This window comes from Pseudorca crassidens, chromosome 8 (genome assembly GCF_039906515.1).
Source record: "Pseudorca crassidens isolate mPseCra1 chromosome 8, mPseCra1.hap1, whole genome shotgun sequence".
Classification (NCBI taxonomy): domain Eukaryota; kingdom Metazoa; phylum Chordata; class Mammalia; order Artiodactyla; family Delphinidae; genus Pseudorca; species Pseudorca crassidens.
This window is the reverse complement of record NC_090303.1, coordinates 35,861,860-35,883,215: the sequence shown is the minus strand read 5'-3', so window position 1 is coordinate 35,883,215 and position 21,356 is coordinate 35,861,860.

Below are 21,356 nucleotides of genomic sequence, written 5' to 3'. Positions count from 1 at the left end.
TGTTCCCTCCACAGTGTCTCGATCTGACGTTTCCCAACACCCAAAGGACTACACCTCCGAAGGTGCTAGAAAGAGGCAGACGTTCATTCTCCCGCGGAAGGCAGTCCTGTCCTTGGAGAAGGCAGCAGGGCCGGAGTGGGGCAACGCGGGGTCTTCGCCGCGGCCCTGATTGCCTGTGCTGCTAGCCCAAGGTGGAGTTCCTGTGGCCGTTTCATCCCCACCCCACTCCCAGATAAGGCCCTGCATTGTGACCTCTAAAGGTCGGCTCTGAGAGAGTGAGACGGGGGCTCAACATTGCCTGGACACGCGGGTCTGATGGTTGCGAGAGTACCCTTTCCCACTCCACTCCCCACTCCTAGGAGGTCCAGTGAGCCTGTTCCGCGCTCCCCAAACGCATTCCAATCGTTTGGACACTGACATTTTAAGCGTTTCTATCTAATAAGTCACAGTGAAGAGCCCCGAAGAGGGTGTTAATGTAGATTCTGTCAAGTCGGAAGCAAGAAAAGTTGGCGAGCTGGAAAGGAAGGGACGCTGCTGTGGACGAGAACCCCATCTTTTCAATGCTAGACTTTTTTTTTTTTTTCCTTTTTGGAACGAGTTGGCAGAGAATAACCGTTTTATGTTCATTCTTCAAGTTGCAAAGCAAACCAGAGGTCAAACGCAGTAGTTAGTTTTCGGGGCAGATTTGGGGGTGCGGAAGTTGCGTGCCCTGTGCTCGGGTACCCTGCTCAGGCCGAGGTCCGCTCACGCTCTCCACGGTTTGGACTCTAAGCCGAGAATTAACTTAGCTAAGCTTCCCTTTCTGGGCCCGACCGAGGGTCGAGGCCCACGGTGTCCGGAGGAGGAGGCGGGAGCTCAGGCGACGCGCGGGCAGGCCACGTGGCTGTGCCCCACTGAGGCTCGCAGCTTCGGTCCCGGTCCCGGAAACCCCGGGGTCTGGAGCGCCTGGGGCCGGTTGAAGGGCTCAGCCTTCCAGGGGAAGTGAGAGCAAGCAGGATCCCTTCCGCGGGGGGCGAACAAGGCTAAGCTTTCATGGAAGGGGCGACGTGCAGGGTTTGTCTATCACTATTCTTACAAATATTCATAGACAATGACCACAGCGTGCCAACTTGCCTGCTTTTTGAGTCGCTGCCATATTTTAAAATGAATGCCTGTCTGAAAATCAGATTCTACTTGACCTCCACTTAATCGTTTACAGTCAGGTCTTCTTAAAGCGCCCTCTGATAATTCACTCCTGTGATTGCATCTTCTGCCTATAGGATTTGATCCCTTGGAAGCAGTTAGAGAATAGGCAGAAATCATCTTTTTATCTTTTGTAAATCGGAATCGCAGAGTATTCCACAATTCTTATTTGAACGTCGCTGCAGGATTCTTGAAAAATTTCATCCTTTACCTATGTCTGTGTTTTTTTTTTTTAAAGATCAATCTCAAATCTTAATTTTGTTTTGTGTTTTTTTTTTCCCTTCAGCTGAATACTCAAAAATAAAGAGATCAAATAATTGGACTCTTTCCTTTGTGGCTATGGGTAAGCAAGACAGGAAAGTGTGGGCAAAGTGTAAAGGAAACCTTACCTGCCCAAGGGGAATTGGAGTTGGGGGCGGGGGTACGAGGATGGAAATCGGGACAGACGCTGGAGGAGAAACCGAGTCCACAACAGCGCAGCAGCCATTAGTTAGCCCGATTTGCAAAGTCATCAATCTCTAAGACCAGGTCTGTTTAAAGTGAGCCCAGCCCTTCTCTGGGCACTCAACTTCTAGGGGATAAAGAGCTCCCGGCCACTGAATACAGGGATCCCCGGGAGTGAGGCGATGCTATGGATGCAAGAATGCTTAAAACAGGGTTTAAAATGAATGAACTAAGCAGAACTACCCCGGGCACGGAATCTTCTTGATGGAGTCACAATGAATGACTTTAGTTCTGAGGGAAAAAAAATTTCTCCTGTACTCTTCGAAGGAGTGGAAAATGAGGATGAGGGATTTTGAGTATTTAAAAGTTAGTATTGAAAAAAAAAAAAGTTAGTATTGAAGCAGAAGGTTGCAGCTTGCCAAATGAATTACCTCTCAAAACATCTGAGGCTTGATGCTCCCTACTTTGCAAACTTCAACATTTCCTGGCCTGATTGTCCCATCTGTATTCTACCTAACATTTTATGTAACAAATTTCTTATCCACACTTGCTGGGGCAAGAATAAAGGCAAACTCTCTTTTAAATGTGCTGAAGAGCCAAGTATAATTCTTGATCTTTTGTATATGCAATGATAATGGCACCTTCCACAATATTTGGTTTAACATGAAAGCTTACTTAGTTCTAAAATCCTAATTTCAGGCTCTTTAAAAGGGGTCTTAGGAATTTTCCTTTGGGGCTGAACTCAGCCTGACTTAAAGGATGTCAGTGGAAGACTACCTTCTTTGGGAATACTGGATTCATTGGAATTAAATAATTTCATCTACTTCTAAAATAAATGCCCTAAAAAATTAACTGAAAACAAAACAGCTTTCTTTTGCACTTGGATAATTCAAAACGAGCTTTGTTTTCAAACTGCAAACTTGGCATGTTCACAGTCCTTCCTGAGGAATGTGTGCTGTGTTAAAATATGAAAAAAAGAATACTGTTAGAAATAACAGAGTTAGGAATCTCATACTCAGCATATGCAAAAAGTATGTACATATCTGTGTTCCTATAGTATGAATAGGCACTGGCATTCTCCTAGCAACATTTATAAATACTTTTAGAGAAGGAAAAGAAACACATACACTATAGAATGTTAGCAAGCTGGTACATTTTGGAGTTGGGATTTGCACAAAAGGCAAGCACTTGAATCTGTTCCTACTGTTTCTCCTCAGTTTTTGGATGACTTACCACCTGTTTGTTGGCTTGGAGTTCTGCGAAATAATTTCTCTGGATTGCATGAATGAAGCACAGGAACATTCACACAGAAGGGGGCGCAGATTGGAAAAGGCTGCATTTGAGTGCATCTCAGTTGAGATTGTACATGTTAGATTTCATCTTGTTTTGAACACTTCACAGGGATTACTTAATTTGATATTTAAATGAGAGAATTTTATCAAAGTGGAATATAAAATTTTTGTCAGCAGGAGTGACTTGGATAACTCTATGTGAAAGCAGATTCTTTTTCAGTGACACAGGTAGCTTTAAGGATGTTTGTGCACCTTGCCCTAAAGAGGTCATTCTTCTCTTTTAATGACAGTTTAATTCATGAATTTAACTGATTCTACCTTTCTCTTTTTGAATTTCTTTAGGAATAGGGATCTAAAATTATGAAATTTGAAGCTTTCAATCCAGAAATAAAATGAAAAGTATAAAGCACAAGAACTTGAGTTGCCAAGAACACCTCAAATGAGCAAATCGAATATGCAAATAAATATTAATCTTTAAAGTATCTGTCATTCTGCAGTAAAAATTAGGATGGGATTAGGAGACATAATATGCCAAACTTGTAGGGAGAGAAGAATCAGAGTGTGGAAAAGTATAGAGTCTTCAAGAGTCTCCCCCCTACCCCCTTTATTACCTTATTGGGTATGCATGCTAGAAAGTTTGTGTCCCAGCTTTGCTGCCACTTAACCTTGTTGAAATATGCTCTCACTTATATCAGAGTTACCGGAATGACTGAAGAAATAATGTAAGAAATACACAGTTATTCATAGAGGCTTTTTATCATGGCCACAATTTTCCTACATAGTAATCATTTTTTCTCTTCTTTTTAATCATCTGATGATCAAGCAATTTAAATATAAGTTGAATGATTTACATTCTGTGTTTTTCCAGCTAAAGTTCCCTTTCTGATTACTCACAGCTTTCATCTCTCTTCACTTCAAGGGATTTCCTTTTTTCACAAGTGGCTTTTCCTGAAGCCTTAAATCCTATTTCCATTGTTTGGATTGATTCTTCCTGCAAAAACATGTTGTTTTTGCCAGTGACCACAAGAGGACACAATTTCCCAGAGAACTTTGTTGAAAAAGACACAGAAGAGGAAAGCTAACAAAATAGCAAAAATACTACACAATGAATGAATGTCATTTGGGGAATGTCTATTTGATTTATGTTACTTTTATTAATTTTTAAAAACATAAAAATGAGTTGGCATTCAGGCTTTAGATTTTTTGGAAGACTTTGTCTTTTTTCTTTATTGTAGAGCATACAAGAAAAGCATACATTTAAGAAAATACCATTTTAACAGAAAATATTTATTTTACATTAGCAAATTTTTTTACAAAACAGCATTTTGTTCAAAGGAAAAAAAAACTTTTTATATTAGCAAATTCTGTACAAAATTCTCAGTGACCTGGAATTCTACTTTTTAAATTTTAGAGCCATGTTTGACAATGAAAAACAATTTAAAAAATATACTGCTATTCCAAAATGCCTTTGAAAGTTTGAGTTTTCTGCCTGGGCACACTTGGGATGTCTTTACATGAAAAATTACATGGAAATCGTTTTATGGTCTGTCAATTATATAAGAACTAAAATTATTTTTCCAAGATATGGCAAAATAGGATACTTTTAACGTATTGACTCTTAACACTTCCCCAGAATTATGATATACAATGTTTGATTTAAGATCACCTTCCTCTTTCTTACTACTTTTTCTCAAAAAAAGTTTTCAGAGTATTTGATTACTTTATAAATTATGGTAAATTAAAGTAAATTATGTTTTGATATTTATCTGGAAGAATTTTATAGTTCTGGTGGAGTGCCATGACAATCAGACTGGGAAATCCCTGCTTCAGTTAGAACTCAATGCTTTTGCTTTGCATTTGTGTCTCTTTGCAGATACATTTCTAATCACATTCTCTGAGACCCTGCTGGAGGGACTGAGGAAGGGACCAAAAGACCTGGAAAAAGAAGAAAAAAAAACGAGAGAGAAGAAGCAGAGTAAAAATAAGGAGATCAAGAGAGAAAGAGCAAAGTGTGGAGAGAGGTGAAAGAGGTAGCTGGACCAAGTGAGGAAGACTGATATGGAAAAAGAGAGAATGAGGCTTAGAAGGTAGGGGGAATAAAAGGCTTAAATGACAAGAGAAAGAAAGAAATTAATGCACTTAGTGGGAAATAGAAAAGCACTGGGATTATTGGCCTCAGTTTCTGCTCAAAGAGACCATTGCAAGTCGTTGCCTGTCCCTTGGTATAGGCATTTAGTGTTTTTTTGTTTTGTTTCTTTATACAGCAGGTTCTTATTAGTTATCTATTTTATACATATTAGTGTATAAATGTCAATCTCAATCTCCCAATTCATCCCACCACCACCCTCACCACTGGCTTTTCCCCCTTGGTGTCCATACTTTTGTTCTTTACATCTGTGTCTCTATTTCTGCCTTGCAAACCAGTTCATCTGTACCATTTTTCTAGATTCCACATATATGTGTTAATATACAATATTTGTTTTTCTCTTTCTGACTTACTTCACTCTGTATGACAGTCTCTAGGTCCATCCACGTCTCTACAAATGACCCAATTTCATGCCTTTTTATGGTTGAGTAATATTCCATTGTATAAATATACCACATCTTCTTTATCCATATGTCTGTTGATGGGCACTTAGGTTGCTTCCATGACCTGGCTATTGTAAATAGTGCTGCAATGAACATTGGAGTGCATGTGTCTTTTTGAATTATGGTATATGCCCAGTAGTGGGATTGCTGGGTCATATGGTAATTCTATTTTTAGTTTTTTAAGGAATTTCCATAATGTTCTCCATAGTGGCTGTATGAATCTACATTCCCACCAACAATGCAAGAGGGTTCCCTTTTCTCCACACCCTCTCCAGCGTTGGTTGTTTGTAGATTTTCTGATGTTGCCCATTCTAACTGGTGTGAGGTGATACCTCATTGTAGTTTTGATTTGCATTTCTCTAATAATTAGTGATGTTGAGCAGCTTTTCATGTGCTTCTTGCCCATCGATATGTCTTCTTTGGAGAAATGTCTATCTAGGTCTTCTGCCCATTTTTGGATTGGGTTGTTTGTTTTTTTTAATATTGAGCTGCATAAGCTGTTTATATATTTTGGAGATTAATCCTTTGGCCATTGATTCATTTGCAAATATTTTCTCCCATTGTGAGGGTTGTCTTTTCATCTTGTTTGTAGTTTTCTTTGCTTTGCAGAAGATTTTAAGTTTCATTATATGCCATTTGTTTATTTTTGTTTTTATTTCCATTTCTCTAGCAGGTAGATCAAAAAAGACCTTGATGTGATTTATGTCAAAGAGTGTTCTTCCTATGTTTTCCTCTAAGAGTTTTATAGTGTCCGGTCTTATATTTAGGTCTCTAATCCATTTTGAGTTTATTTTTGTGTATGGTGTTAGGGAGTGTTCTCATTTCATTCTTTTACATGTAGCTGTCCAGTTTTCGCAGCACCACTTATTGAACAGACTGTCTTTTCTCCATTGTATATCCTTGCCTCCTTTGTCATAGATTAATTGATCATAGGTGCGTGGGTTTATCTCTGGGCTTTCTATACTGTACCATTGATCTACATCTCTGTTTTTGTGCCAGTACCATATTGTCTTGATTACTGTAGCTTTGTAGTATAGTTTGAAGTCAGGGAGGCTGATTCCTCCAGCTCCGTTTTTTTCCCTCAAGATTGCTTTGGCTATTTGGGGTCTTTTGTGTCTACATACAAATTTTAAGATTTTTTTTTGTTCTAGTTCTGTAAAAAAAAATGCCATTGGTAATTTGATAGGGAATGCACTGAGTCTGTAGTTTGCTTTGGGTAGTATAGTCATTTTCACAATATTGATTCTTCCAATCCAAGAACATGGTATATCTGTCCATCTCTTTGTGTCATCTTTGATTTCTTTCAACAGTGTCTTACAGTTTTCTGAGTACAGGTCTTTTACCTCCTTAGGTAGGTGTATTCCTAGGTATTTTATTCTTTTTGCTGCAACGGTGAATGATATTTTTTCCTTAATTTCTCTTTCTGAACTTTCGTTATTAGCATATAGGAATGCAAAAGATTTCTGTGCATTAATTTTTTATCCTGCAACTTACCAAATTCATTGATTAGATCTAGTAGTTTTCTTTAGGATTCTCTATATATAGTATCATGTCATCTGCAAACAGTGACAGTTTTACTTCTTCTTTTCCAATTTGTATTCCTTTTATTTTCTTCTCTGAGTGCCATGGATAGGACTTCCATAACTATGTTGAATAATAGTGGCGAGAGTGGACATCCTTGTCTTGTTCCTGATCTCAGAGGAAATGTTTTCGGTTTTTCACCATTGAGTATGATGTTTGCTGTGGCTTTGTCGTATATGGCCTTCTTTATGTTCAGGTAGGTTCCATCTATAATGGGTGTTGAATTTTGTCAAAAGCTTTTTCTGCACCTACTGAGATTATCATATGTTCTCTCTTCTTCAGTTTGTTAATATGGTGTATCATATTGATTGATTTGCATATATTGAAGAATCCTTGCATCCTTGGGATAAATCCCACTTGATCATGGTGTATGATCCTTTTAATGTGTTGTTGGATTCTGTTTGCTAGTATTTTGTTGAGGATTTTTGCATCTATATTGCATCAGTGACATTGGTCTGTACTTTTCTTTTTTGTAGTATCTTTGTCTGGTTTTGGTATCAGGGTGATGGTAGCCTCGTTGAATGAGTTTGGGAGTGTTCCTTCCTCTGCAAGTCTTTGGAAGAGTTTGACAAATATGGGTGTTAGCTCTTCTTTAAATGTTTGATAGAATTCACCTGTGAAGCCATCTGGTCCTGGACATTTGTTTGTTGGAAGATTTTTAATCACAGTTTCAATTTCATTACTTGCAATTGGTCTGTTCATATTTTCTATTTCTTCCTGGTTCAGTCTTGGAAGCCTATAGCTTTCTAAGAATTTGTCCATTTCTTCCAGGTTGTCCATTTTATTGGCATAGAGTTGCTTGTAGTAGTCTCTTAGGATGCTTTGTATTTCTGCGGTGCTCATTGTAACTTTTCCTTTTTCATTTCTAATTGATTTGAGTCCTCTCCCTCTTTTTCTGGATGAGTCTGGCTAAAGGTTTATCAATTTTGTTTATCTTCTCAAAGAACGAGCTTTTAGTTTTATTGATCTTTGCTATTGTTTTCTTTGTTTCTATTTCATTTATTTCTGCTCTGATCTTTATGATTTCTATCCTTGTACTAACTTTGGGTTTTGTTTGTTCTTCTTTCTTTAGTTTCTTTAGGTGTAAGTTTAGATTGTTTATTTGGGATTTTTCTTGTTTCTTGAGGTAGAATTGTATTGCTATAAACTTCCCTCTTAGAACTGCTTTTGCTGCATCCCATAGTTTTTGGATCATCATGTTTTCATTGTCATTTGTCTCTAGGTATTTTTTGATTTCCTCTTTGATTTCTTCAGTGATCTCTTGGTTATTTAGTAATGTATTGTTTAGCCTCCATGTGTTTGTGTTTTTTATGGTTTTTTTCCCCTGTGATATATTTCTAATCTCATAGCCTGGTGGTTGGAAAAGACACTTGATATGATTTCAGTTTTCTTAAATTTACTGAGGCTTGATTTGTGACCGACCCAAGGTGTGATCTATCCTGGAGAATGTTCCATGTGTTCTTGAGAAGAAAGTGTAATCTGCTGTTTTCAGATGGAATGTTCTATAAATATCAATTAAATATATTTTGTCTATTGTGTCATTTAAATCTTTTGTTTCCTTATTAATTTTCTGTCTGGATGATCTGTCCATTGGTGTAAGTGAGGTGTTAAAGTCCCCCACTATTATTATATTACTGTTGATTTCCTCTTTTATAGCTGTTAGCATTTGCCCTAGGTATTGAGGTGCTCCTATGTTGGGTGCATATATATTTATAATTGTTACCTCTTCTTCTTGGATGGATCCCTTCATCATTATGTAGTGTCCTTCCTTGTCTCTTGTAATATTCTTTACTTTAAAGTCTATTTTATCTGATATGAGTATTGCTACTCCAGCTTTCTTTTGATTTCCAGTTGCATGGAATATCTTTTTCCGTCCCCTCACTTTCAGTCTGTATGTGTCCCTAGGTCTGAAGTGGGTCTCTTGTAGACAGCATATATATGGGTCTTGTTTTTGTATCTATTCAGCGAGCCTCTGTCTTTTGGTTGGAGCATGTAATCCATTCACGTTTAAGGTAATTATTGATATGTATGTTCCTATTACCATTTTCTTAATTCTTTTGGGTTTGTTTTTGTAGGTCCTTTTCTTCTCTTCTGTTTCCCACTTAGAGAAGTTCCTTTATCATTTGTTGTAGAGCTGTTTTGGTGGTGCTGAATTCTGTTAGCTTTTGCTTGTCTGTAAAGCTTTTGATTTCTCCGTCGAATCTGAATGAGATCCTTGCCAGGTAGAGTAATCTTGGTTGTAGGTTCTTCCCTTTCATCACTTTAAATATGTTATGCCACTCCCTTCTGGCCTGTAGAGTTTCTGCTGAGAAATCAGCTGTTAATCTTTTGGGAGTTCCCTTGTATGTTATTTGTTGTTTTTTCCCTTGTTGCTTTTAATAATTTTTTTTGGCTTTAATTTTTGTCAGTTTGATTACTATGTGTCTCAGTGTGTTTCTCCTTGGGTTTATCCTGTCTGGTACTCTCCGCGCTTCCTGGACTTGGGTGGCTATTTCCTTTCCCATGTTAGGGAAGTTTTCGACTATAATCTCTTCAAATATTTTCTTGGGTCCTTTCTCTCTCTCTTCTCCTTCTGGGACCTCTATAATGTGAATGTTGGTGTGTTTAATGTTGTCCCAGAGGTCTCTTAGGCTGTCTTCATTTCTTTTCATTCTTTTTTCTTTATCCTGTTCCACGGCAGTGATTTCCACTATTCTGTCTTCCAGGTCACTTATCCGTTCTTCTGCCTCAGTTATTCTGCTATTGATTCCGTCTAGTGTATTTTTCATTTCAGTTATTGTATTGTTCATCTCTGTTTGTTTGTTCTTTATTTCTCCTAGGTCTTTGTTAAACATTTTGGGCATCTTCTTGATCTTTGCCTCCATTCTTTTTCCAAGGTCCTGGATCATCTTCATTATCATTATTCTGAGTTCTTTTTCTGGAAAGTTGCCTGTCTTCACTTCATTTAGTTGTTTTTCTGGGGTTTTATTTTCTTCCTTCATCTGGTACATAGTCTTCTGCCTCTTTATTTTGTCTATCTTTCTGTGAATGTGGTTTTCGTTCCATAGGCTGCAGCATTGTAGTTCTTCTTGCTTCTCCTGTGTGCCCTCTGGTATATGAGGCTATCTAAGAGGCTTTTGCAAGCTTCCTGTTGGGAGGGACTGGTGGTGGGTAGAGCTGGGTGTTGCTCTGTATAGGCATTTAATTTTAAAAATCCCTGTCATTTTCACCCCAATCATAACAAAATGTAAGGAACAAGGAGGAGGGCCAGGAAACTTTTATTTAAAGTTGATTTTTATCTAATAGTTATTTAGAATTACAGTAAAGATAGTAACATATTGTGATCACTGGATCTCAAGATGGCGGCAGGAAGATGTTTGGGGGAATATTGATGCTGTTATTCCATGAAAAATGCTATGAACCATATTGGATTTCAGAAATCTTAGTGGTTTCTAAGGCTCCTAGCTCATTGTTTGTTTTCCATTTGACCTCCACGATGAATATCAAACTGGGTGTTTTTCCCTGTAGTTATCCAGGATCAATGCCTTTGCCCTCCCCACCTCAGATACCTCTGGGAAAGATATAGCAGTAAGTGATGAGTCTTATTTTCACTCACCACTGCTCAAGACCTTGAGAAATTGTACGGTTCTGGTTCTGCCTAATGATCCATTTGGGAGACCTGAATTCTAGTTTCAACTGGCCCTAATTACTTGCAACACATTTATTGATTCTTTTGTAATTTAACCAAAATGCATCAAAGTCTCATTATTTTAGGTGCTCTGAATTAGAAGATTTAGTCTCTAACATCAAGCATGTCACATTCCAATGAGAAATAAAACAGGACCATATTGGATGTCACAAAACGGAGCCTATTTAAGACCTCATAGATATGGGTGCCTCATGAATATGGGGTTCCCTGAGAGCTTCATGCTTACATAGTCTTTCTGTCCCTTCCTACTTACTTTAGTGATGTCTAAGAAGTCTCTCAGGTTATTTATTTTGATACTTAATATTATCAATTCTCCTTGTTGCACTTATTCTGTTTAGCAGAATTGGGTATTCATAAGTAATGCAGCAAGCATAAATTGCAGTTTTCCTGAAATGCATTTTATCTCAGCTTTAGTCTTGAAGGATGACTATGGGTGAACCAGGAGAGTAGAAAGGGTAGGAGGAAAGAGAGACACTGGGAGGGGCACGGGCAAAGCACGGAGGCATGAGCATACATGGCCTTTTCAGGGACCTGTAAAGAGTTTTGTATGGTTGGAGGTAGAATGGGTGTGGAAGCAGCCAGAAATGATACAAAGTTTAGCTCACAGTAACACTGTGTGCTGTGCTAAGGAATTTGGGTGTTATTCTAAATGCAACCAAAACTGAAGAATGTTAAGCAGGGAAAGGACATGATCAGATGTATATTTTAGATGTGTATTTTGGTCTGTGGACAGACAGTGCAGGGAATGTGATTAGATTTAGGAAGTCCTTGCATCAACCTACCATGTACACAATGTAAATAACATTGTTTTACTTATGAGAACTTATACCATTGTAGTATCTATGCGGATATGGACAGGATAATATAAAGCTGAGAGAAAATGACTGGATTTAGGAAGATTTGGAGGCATCAGTTTCCTCATCTGCAAAATTAAGTAATTGGATAGATAATTTGAAAAAGTTGAAACATGTAGAAAAGATTTTATAAATTATCTAGTCTGACTAGTCAGTTTTATAGATGAAGAAGTTTTCTCTATGACTGCTTATAACTCTAAGTATCTGGAACCTGAAAGCATTTTCCAACGTGATGAGAATGAGTTTCCTTCTAGTTCTGGAAACCACTTGTGGCCAGCTGTGGTCCTAAACTGTTGTGCCAAAAATGAGTAAAAGAGGAGGTGAAGTGTTTCGGGGTGGGGGCAGAAGGGGCTACCTCCAAACACCACCTTCTACTTCCCATAGTCATGCTTTAAATTGATCGCTGTTTCCTCATTAAGTTGGGGCCTGGCATTGTCCTCTCCAGGCTCCTCTTTTAGATGGCAAAGTCCCCAAAGTGAGGTAACACATTAGGTCACTAACACTTTCGAGTGAATGATATTGTATGATGTTCTTCTCAAGAAGGGAGTGGCTCAGGGTAGCAGAAGGACAGTGGAACATATTAAAGAGGACGGACTGAAAGGCAGGGGAAATTGTGAAAAAAGGCAAGTTGTGGTAATAGGGCCTTCGCGATTTTTCCAAGTGTGGGCCTTGGCCTGACACCATGGGCTTGTCCGAGCATTCCATGCCTGTTATTCAGTGTGGATGAAGCTATCCAGTTCTGTCTTTCAGACTCAACTCTAGATAGATGGAGCACAATGAGATAATGAGGAAACCGGAGCCCAATGGCCTTGACTCATCATCTCAATTTCTGTCAAGGTCTTAGAACCTTGAAGTGTGTCTATCAAAGGTTTTAGGGCCTTGAACTCTTCTATTTCACTATCAGATATGCGTTAAGAGCAAACAATAATCCATGATCTATTTGTTTTAACTACATATAATTGGCCTATTTAGATGTAGTTGTGTTCAAGAGTAGAAACATTTCCAAGGAACATGAAGTATATGTAGTGACTGAGAAAACAAAAATATCCAGTAATGGTCATAAGCACCCTTAATGGCAATTGTAATTTCACAGACTAGTGTTTGGACTGAGGAGAAACATTTGTTAAAAATACACTAAATAGAAAGACAAAGATGTTAATACTGAAGATATCAGCAGGCTTGGACTATCTGAAGAGCAAATTAATTTTATTTATTTTCTAACTGGACCTTTCTCCAAAATAGGCTACAGTCTGATATAATTATTAGGAAAAATAAACTGTACTTCTAGTTTATGTAACATTTATTCGCTATATTTTCATTATATTGATTCTTATATGAAAATTATTTTCATTATAGTGATTCAGATAATTTACAGAAATTCATTAAAATATTTTACATTACAGTACCTTGTTTAACACATTTTAAATGGGAGAGAGAGAATTTCATGGCAAATTTTGGTAAAACAGAATGACTACTGGATTTTATATGTGAATACATCAATGACAGAAGCTGAAATCACAAGTATGCTTTAGTTTTTGTCATTTCTGTGAGTTAATAGGTATGGCAGAGGATCATATTATTAGAAATAATCGAGTAATTTCATAGAATGAAAGCAGAATAAAAATAGGAATCTAGGTAATTTCCCTAGATTAAATTAAATTCATTGATGATTTTAATTTAATATTATAAAATTCTTAAAATGTAACAATTGCTGAACTGGAGAAATGGCTTCAATCACTTGAATAAAATCACAGACTACTAGGGCTAAAAGAAGTTTTGTAAGTCCAGAGCACTTCTTCCTTTTCTGGCAAGATAGAGTGGCCAAAGAGAACAGTGTAGTGAATGATGGCCCAGATTCTGGAGCCAGTCAGCCTAGGCTCAAATATGGCTCAACTTCTCACCACCTGTATACTTTAGATATGTTACTTACCCTTCTTCGTTTCTTGTGAAAGGGAGATGCACATCATTAGGTTGTTGTGATGATAAAATAAAGCCATCACTCCTAACAATTTTAAATGGTGCCTGGCACTTGATATGTGTTTTATACTATTATTTTAAATGAGGACTAAGTTATTCAGTACCTTCCAGACTGAGATGAAGCATTTGCACTCAATTCTAAGTACAAAAGGAAAGGTTTAAAGGGTAAATGAAGAAATGAATTGATGATCCATTTCTGTTTGAAGAGCAACTGTTCCTTTATTCTTGTCTCACTCCTAAAGACTCAAAGTTCAGGGTAGGGACACTAATTGGAGGAGGTTCAATAATTTATCTATGCACCAGCTGCCAAGAAATGCTACGAGGAGGTGTATGACCCCTTCAGTTTCAGTACTGGGTGGCATCTTGCCTGAGCTAGAGACTCTCATATTCAGTTCTCCACTTGATGCTACAATGTGGGTTTCTCACAGACATCTTAAACTGATTCGTCACTCTCAAATAACTTATTCCTTACACCCCTGCAAATCGGTACATTTCAGTAATTTTTCTAATTGTTTAGCCTAAAAATCTAGGAACCATCATTAATCCCTCTGTTTTCCTCAGCCCACCCTCTCCTCCACCCAGGTGATCATGAGGAGTACAGTCTCCCACCAAGACTGACAGACTGGGCATTCAGGCAATAGTAGGAAGTTGGTTTGGGTGTGGTGCATTCAGAACTCCAACAGAGATGGCATTTCCAGAGTCCATAGCATTGAGACTATCTGTACCACTGTTTGGTGTTGAGTGGCTCATATGGGAGTGTGTTTCATTTGTATTAGTATTTTCTTCCCAAGTAGCCTAATTTCCATAAGAAACTAAGCTCTCCTCATATTCCTGATGGGCTCCTTAATGTACAAAATGAGTACTTTATAAATAATTGTTTATTGATTGTTATTCTTTTAAAAAAGTATAAAAATTACAAGTACTATCATAGGTCAAATATTCCTCAATTTACCTCAGTGTTACCCTGAACGTATATTTTAGTCAATAAACTCAAACGACAGTGAAATAGAGTAATATCTATTACTCAAAGATCAGAGATTTAAAACAGTTGAAAATATTAATTTGGAGACTGTTTCCTCCCACAAATATTCAATCAAGTATTACTACTAACTTGATTCTGAAATTATTCAGTAAACATATCTGGTCTTGCTCACCCAAATGCTGTAGCTAATAGTTAGGACAACATTTTATTTTGTATAGGAGCACCAGAGGGACATGCACAAATATTAGTGAGGAGGGAAAAAAACTATAATAAAGCAAACATTATCTGTAAATTCTCATTTTATTTTCTTTAAGAAGCTGAAGCAGTTGACCCTGAGCTGGAAAACAAGGAATGCCTTACAGCTATATAATTTCAAAGAGCCAGAGGTATGTGTAATAAAATAGTTGGGAGGAAGTACTAAGGACAGTGCCCAATCTGAGGCTGTGGCAATTAGAATAGGAAGGGTTGTGAGTTCTTTGCTGAAATGTCAACCCTGTCCTTTTCTTGATTCCATAGGATGGCACAACCATTTAAGGAGTGGTCCATTCTGGTTATCATATGAAGATATCACTCCACCAGAAGTGTCAGAACTCAAAAGTATTCACTTGACAACATCTCTGTGTAGCGGGAATAGTGCTGACCCAGTAATGTGCCAAGGTCAGTGGCATATGGACTTTCTTTGGGGAAAGAGAGACCAGTAAGGAAACGAGAGCCGACTGTAACCTAACCTGGGGTGACGGCAGTGGAGTTTAAAGTGGAAAATGAGTGGTTATATTCTAGATATATTTTGAAGGTAGAGCCAACAGGATTCACTAAAGATAAGATATAAGGTGTGTAGGAAAGAAATCAAGAATGACTCTAAGGCTTTTTATTTGAGAAAAATAAAGGGGGAGTTGGCAACCACTGAGATGGAGAAGGTCGTGGTGGGGCACATTTCAGGGAGGATATAGAGTTCAATTTCAGACATATTGAATTTGAGATGTCTGTTAGACATCCAAGTGGAACTGTTGGGTAGGCAGTTGGACATGCAAGTCTGGAGTTTGTGAGAGAGGTCTGTGATGGAGATAAAATTTGGAATATATCAGCATATAGACAGCCTTTTAAGGTATGTAACTGAAGGAGATCGCTATGGGAGTAACAGTGTGAGAGGAAGAGATGAGAACTAAAGCCGAAGGGGAAAAAAAGATGGTGATCACTGTGTTGGAGAAAAAATAAATCAGAGAAGGGGTTTAGGGATTGATGGGAAGGGTATAATATTTGTGAAATTAGAGATAATTCATTCTCCTAGGAAGATACTAGGACAAATTGAGAAGACACAATAATCAATAATAAAAAAACATGAAGAAAATAATTCTCCAGAGAGGAAAACAAATTAACAGAGTTCGTAGACTGGAATGGCAAATTGTATTCCAGGCAAAGTGAATAAAAACAGATTCATACCCATAAATATTCTTAGAAAAATCTTGAATATGGAAGATACAGAAACCATCCTATAGGCATCCAGATAGAGCACATGGATCACTTATAAAGGAGTGAAAATTGGACTACTTAGATCTTCTCCATACGAACACATGCCAAAAGTATGTTGTAGTCCAAGAAGTTCACATACGCAGCCAAAGTCACATTTACACGTAAGAACAAGGATGGAAGCACTCAGAAAATACCATTTTGTCTTCTTAACAACAACAAAAGGTCAAGTATATTCTTAGCTTACTGAGAATGACACAAGAACTGTGGTGAACAATGATATAAGGAAACACAGCAATTTAAGCCTAATCAGTTATTAGAAAAAAGGCAACAAGAGTGAGTGCAAACTAAACAAAAAAATTTTTAAAGGAAAACATCATATAAAATATTATGTATTTATAAATATACACTTAATTCTAGAAAAATATTTGAGGTAGATGACATAAATTTTAAAAAGCCAGCAAGAAGACATATATCAAAAATAAGTAAGATAAATTAATTAAAAAGAATAAAAACACAGGGTATATAAAGTAAAACTTAGTTAAGTTAGCAGAAGAATGTATATCTGTCCTATGCATTGTTTTTTTAGGATTTATAGCTTATATTTAAGAGTCCTGGGACTCTCGGAAGCTGATTATCTTTCTGTCCTATGTATTTTTTAATGGCGGATTAGACACTTGGCTCTAAGACTAGTGTACAATGTAAACAGGTATCACAAACGATTGTAGATCCACAGGGTCCATGAGGAAACACACACACACACATGCACACACACACACACACACACACACACACACACACACAGTCCAGAAGTCCAACTATTCCTGGTACTGTGACCTGAAAAAAGTTTCTTCCACTTAGGTTCATTGGAGAAGGAAGTATTGGGTATCATAAAGGACAATATCCTTGACAACATCTGTACATTAAACCCAATAAATTTCACAGGGCTGTTCTTTTTTAAAAAATGTCATTTCATATAGGTTTTATGATATTATGGTGGCAAAAGTCATTTACTAAAAGTAACTTTTTGCAAAGGCTTATGTTTTTCTGATTGTGTGGTTTAATCTTCTTACAGATATTTGAGATCTTGAATGATGCATATACTTCAGTAAATACTGTCTGTCTTAGCTGAGATATTGAAAGTTATTAAGAAGTGATTTTGAGGTTGTGCTCCCTGAAATTTGGTAGTAAAATGTGGTAATGCAGTTTACTAGTGAAGTGATATTTTCTTGAGAAAACCATTGAGCCCAACAAAATCTTAAGTGGAAGACTTTTGCTTAACTTGAAAGCTTTGTTATCCCTAGTTACTTGGAGGCAAGGGTATAGCAATTAATAATTACCAACTTTCGTACGTTAGTACTATTAGCCCTATATTGTCAAAGAGAAAGTCACAGCAGCATATGGACTAAAAATATGCTAAATTTCTTATAATTTAAAAATTTGATTTTAGATTAGATATATTTAACCTATGTTTTTTGAAAACTTTTATTGCATTCAAATTTATACTGTTTATATTGTCATAGAATGAAAATAACTTTGAGCTGTGTTTCACAATGTAGACAGCTGATTTTTATTCTATCACATTTCACTTTCTCTTTCATTTTGTATAGTTAGACTGTCTTTACCCTCTGAAACATTGGAATTGTACCTTGTAAGATGAGGCTAGAGTATGTGGAATTGAGGTATATTTTAAACTGGAGTGCGGAGAAGGCATAGCGTGTAGCACTCATATCAGCCTAACATGCTCAGAACAATTTCAATTTGGCCCCTGCCTATCTACTCTGGACTTAGGCTTAAAAACCTTTTGTGTAATCTGAAGTCTTTCTGTCCCTTTGTGGTCCACAATATTAATGAGACCTTATTATGTGTCAGGAACTGTCCCAAGGCACCTGGGAGGAAGAGATATATTAAATGGGATATGGCACTATAATAAAGATATAGTGGATTAAACAAGGCAGTTTGTTTTATGAAAATTTTGGTTAGATGTTACAGGTGTGGTTCAGTGGCTCAGCCAAATTGGAGATTTAACTTCTTACTTTACTATCCTCAAAATGTGACCTTCCATTTCATGGGCCAAATAGCTACTCCAGGTCTCACTTCCATTTTGCATTCCAGCCAGGGGAAAGGAAGAAAAGCAAGGGAAAGACATGTCCCTCTTTTTAGGGACCTATCTAGAAATTATGTGTGACTTCTGCTCATATTCCATTCCTAGATCTTAGTCACATAGCCACAACTAACTACAAGTGAAACTGAAATGTAGTCATTAGCTGGATAGCCATGTCTTCGTGGGATCTACTGTTAAAGGAAGAAGGGGAGAATGGATGTTGTTAGATAACTAGGTCCTTTATGAAGCAGTGACCCAAACAGTCATGATCCTTGGCTTCAGTCTGGCTCCGAGCTTAGAATTTCCTCCTTTAGACCTAGACGTAGTCATAGTCTGCACGCTAGGTATACAGCTATTTTACCCAGCCTGCCAATGCTGTTTTTCCCAGCAGCCTCAACTTAGGGCCATTTACGTACAAAATAACACAGAACTTGCAATATATTAACTATATTTCTTCCATTCCATCCCAATAGCTATTATTTCTAATGCTCCCACATCCAATATCTGCACGAGTTGGTTGAGTGCATGTCCCTCATTCTACTATGAGCTATTTATTAGGCAAGATATCTTAACCAAACTATAAAATTGTGTTGAGAACAGAGCCAAGTCCATAGTAAGCATCCAATAAATATTTGATAGATTTTTGTTGAATTGGTAATGAAAGTTAGCACAAGAACTGGATTCAGAGAAAGAAAACTCAATTGGATCCAACCCAATTTAAATGTAAACTGAGCCTACATTATCACTACTTTTCACCCTCTCCTCACTATGACATTTATGTGCGTGTTTAGTTTAGGGCTACACATAAGAATGACCATGAACATTTGACTTGGGGAAGGGGAGTCAGGAAACTGTTCACCTTCTTGATCATTTTGTCAACCCCTTTCTCCCAAAGGAGATATTTATGTAGCCCAATAACTTCACTAAACTGTAATAAAATATATCTTCATGTTTTCTTTCTCTATAATTTCTGTAGAAAACATATAATTTGCATGCATTTTTACAGAAGAATGTTAAAAAGAAAATAAACTTTTAATTTTATATGCTAGCATATAAAATGCAGTCAGTAAATCCAACAGACAGTGACAGCACGAAAGGAAAAAAAGACTGTCTGGGGGGAAAGAAAGAGAGGAGAAGGGAAGCAGGAGAGATCTGTAATGATTTTAGATTATTATTATTATTTTGTTATATGAAGCCACTTATCCTTGCAACATGAATGATAAATGAGCAACTAGTACAACTGTAATACAGTATAATACATTGGAAGCCAATTACTAATGATATAGGAATGTTAAAAAGCAACTATAACTAAATCGTAGAAAATCAGAGTATGAAGGAAAAACATTAGATTTATGAAAGAGTGAAGTGTACTCTAAAGAACATCCACAAAATCAGAGACATAATAATGGCATTATACTTTAAGCTGATGAAGAAAATGTTATAAATCATATCTTCTGACTTGGAAATTCTCCCAATGGTTGGAATTTTATTTCAAGAGAACCTCTATTTCTGAATTAAATGCCATAACTCTGAGAATTGTATTCACTTTTGTCACTTGATCCGTTTGGTAATAAATTTATGGTAAGCTTCCATGAAAAGTTTCCAGCTACCCTCAGATTCATAGTTAAGGTTAGTGTGAGTAGTACTCTCTCCTCTTAAAAGATGTTTCCTTGGAGTTTGTCTACACTGTCCTTTTGAAGCTCAGACTCAGAATCTCTGACCTCGGTGCTGCTTTTGACGTTGTTTTGGGTTCCGTGGCTGTGACATTATAACTTTAGCAAATTATTTATTATACTAGTATTGCATGTAGACAAGAACCAGCCTTAGTTTTCAATCCAGAAGTTGTGTTTTTTCTTTTGTTGAGATGATGAAATAAACATCTTTAGAAACAAATTTTCTCTGCTTTAATGTTAAAGTTTCACATTTAGAAGTTCATCTCAATTTAATTTTAATTTTGTCAAAGAGCAGGAAAATAAAGTGAATAAAAGGAGAAAAAACCCTGAAAGTAACTCTAACCAGTAGCACAAGGATAGTTATATCCAATTTGACTAGTGGGATGGACCTGGCCAAAACACAGGATAGATTTATCTAATAGTCATATATTTTTCTTGCCTCCCCACTTTGTTTTGCTACTCCAAGCACCATAAATATGATAAATATCATATATAGGGTCTTTAGCTGACAGAATACATTATGATTAATTATGAAACAGAGACTCTAATGAAATGCAGCACCTGAAGGAAATACCAAAGATTATGCAGTCTTGAGGTGGTAGCCCTTTTATTATAGTATCAGGCAGTAGGAAGCTATATATGTACGTCACACACTCACACACACACACACACACACACACACGTGTATTTCTGAAGCATTTAGAAAAATAGCCCAATTCAGATGCAAGGAATTATTTCTTTCACACGCTATGAACATAAAGCAATAATAATACAGAAAATGACACGAGTGGAACATATACAGATGGCATGAAATAGAAATCATCCCAGTAGCAACAGCTATTTTATTTTAAAGATGGTATAAATTGAAACCATAGGAACTAATAGAAACTCTTAAAGGAGCCCTTCAGTTTATGCTTTAAAAAGTGCCTTACTGAGCTGAACACCCAAACAAGGCTGGGCTGCCTTTGCAAGGAGAATATGCAAGCCTTCCGCTAATTGACATGGGCATGGAGTTACATTATAGCAACATTTGTCACTGTTACCTCTAGAGAAGGAGGCAACTGGGTCAATATTTGGCTCCATTGTTAAGTGTAAGCTTGGACAAGATATTTAAACTAATTTGTTTCCTTATTCGTAAAGTGGATATATAAATAGTCACTGTAGTATTTTGTAAGGATTGGATGACATAGCTTATGTAAACAGCTAGTGCATAGTAGTTGTTCAATTAACTCACTCCTGTCTCAGCTGTCTTTGTGTGCGTTTCCTCACTTAGCACTGGGAGTGTGTTCAATAACTCAGCTGAGCAGTCCACAGGAAAGAAGGTGCCTATGAAAGGTGAGGCCAAAAACCAGGCAAACAAATCAAATTGGACTTATTGCTCATTATTTTTCAATTTGCTCTTTGTGTTCCTTTTGACTAGTAGTGAAGATAACGGAGTTGGAAAAGAGTAAGTAAACACTGTTGTTTTGGGTGGTCTTTTCTCTTTAGAATTCACCCAGATTTTCAGTCTCGATGACTGATTA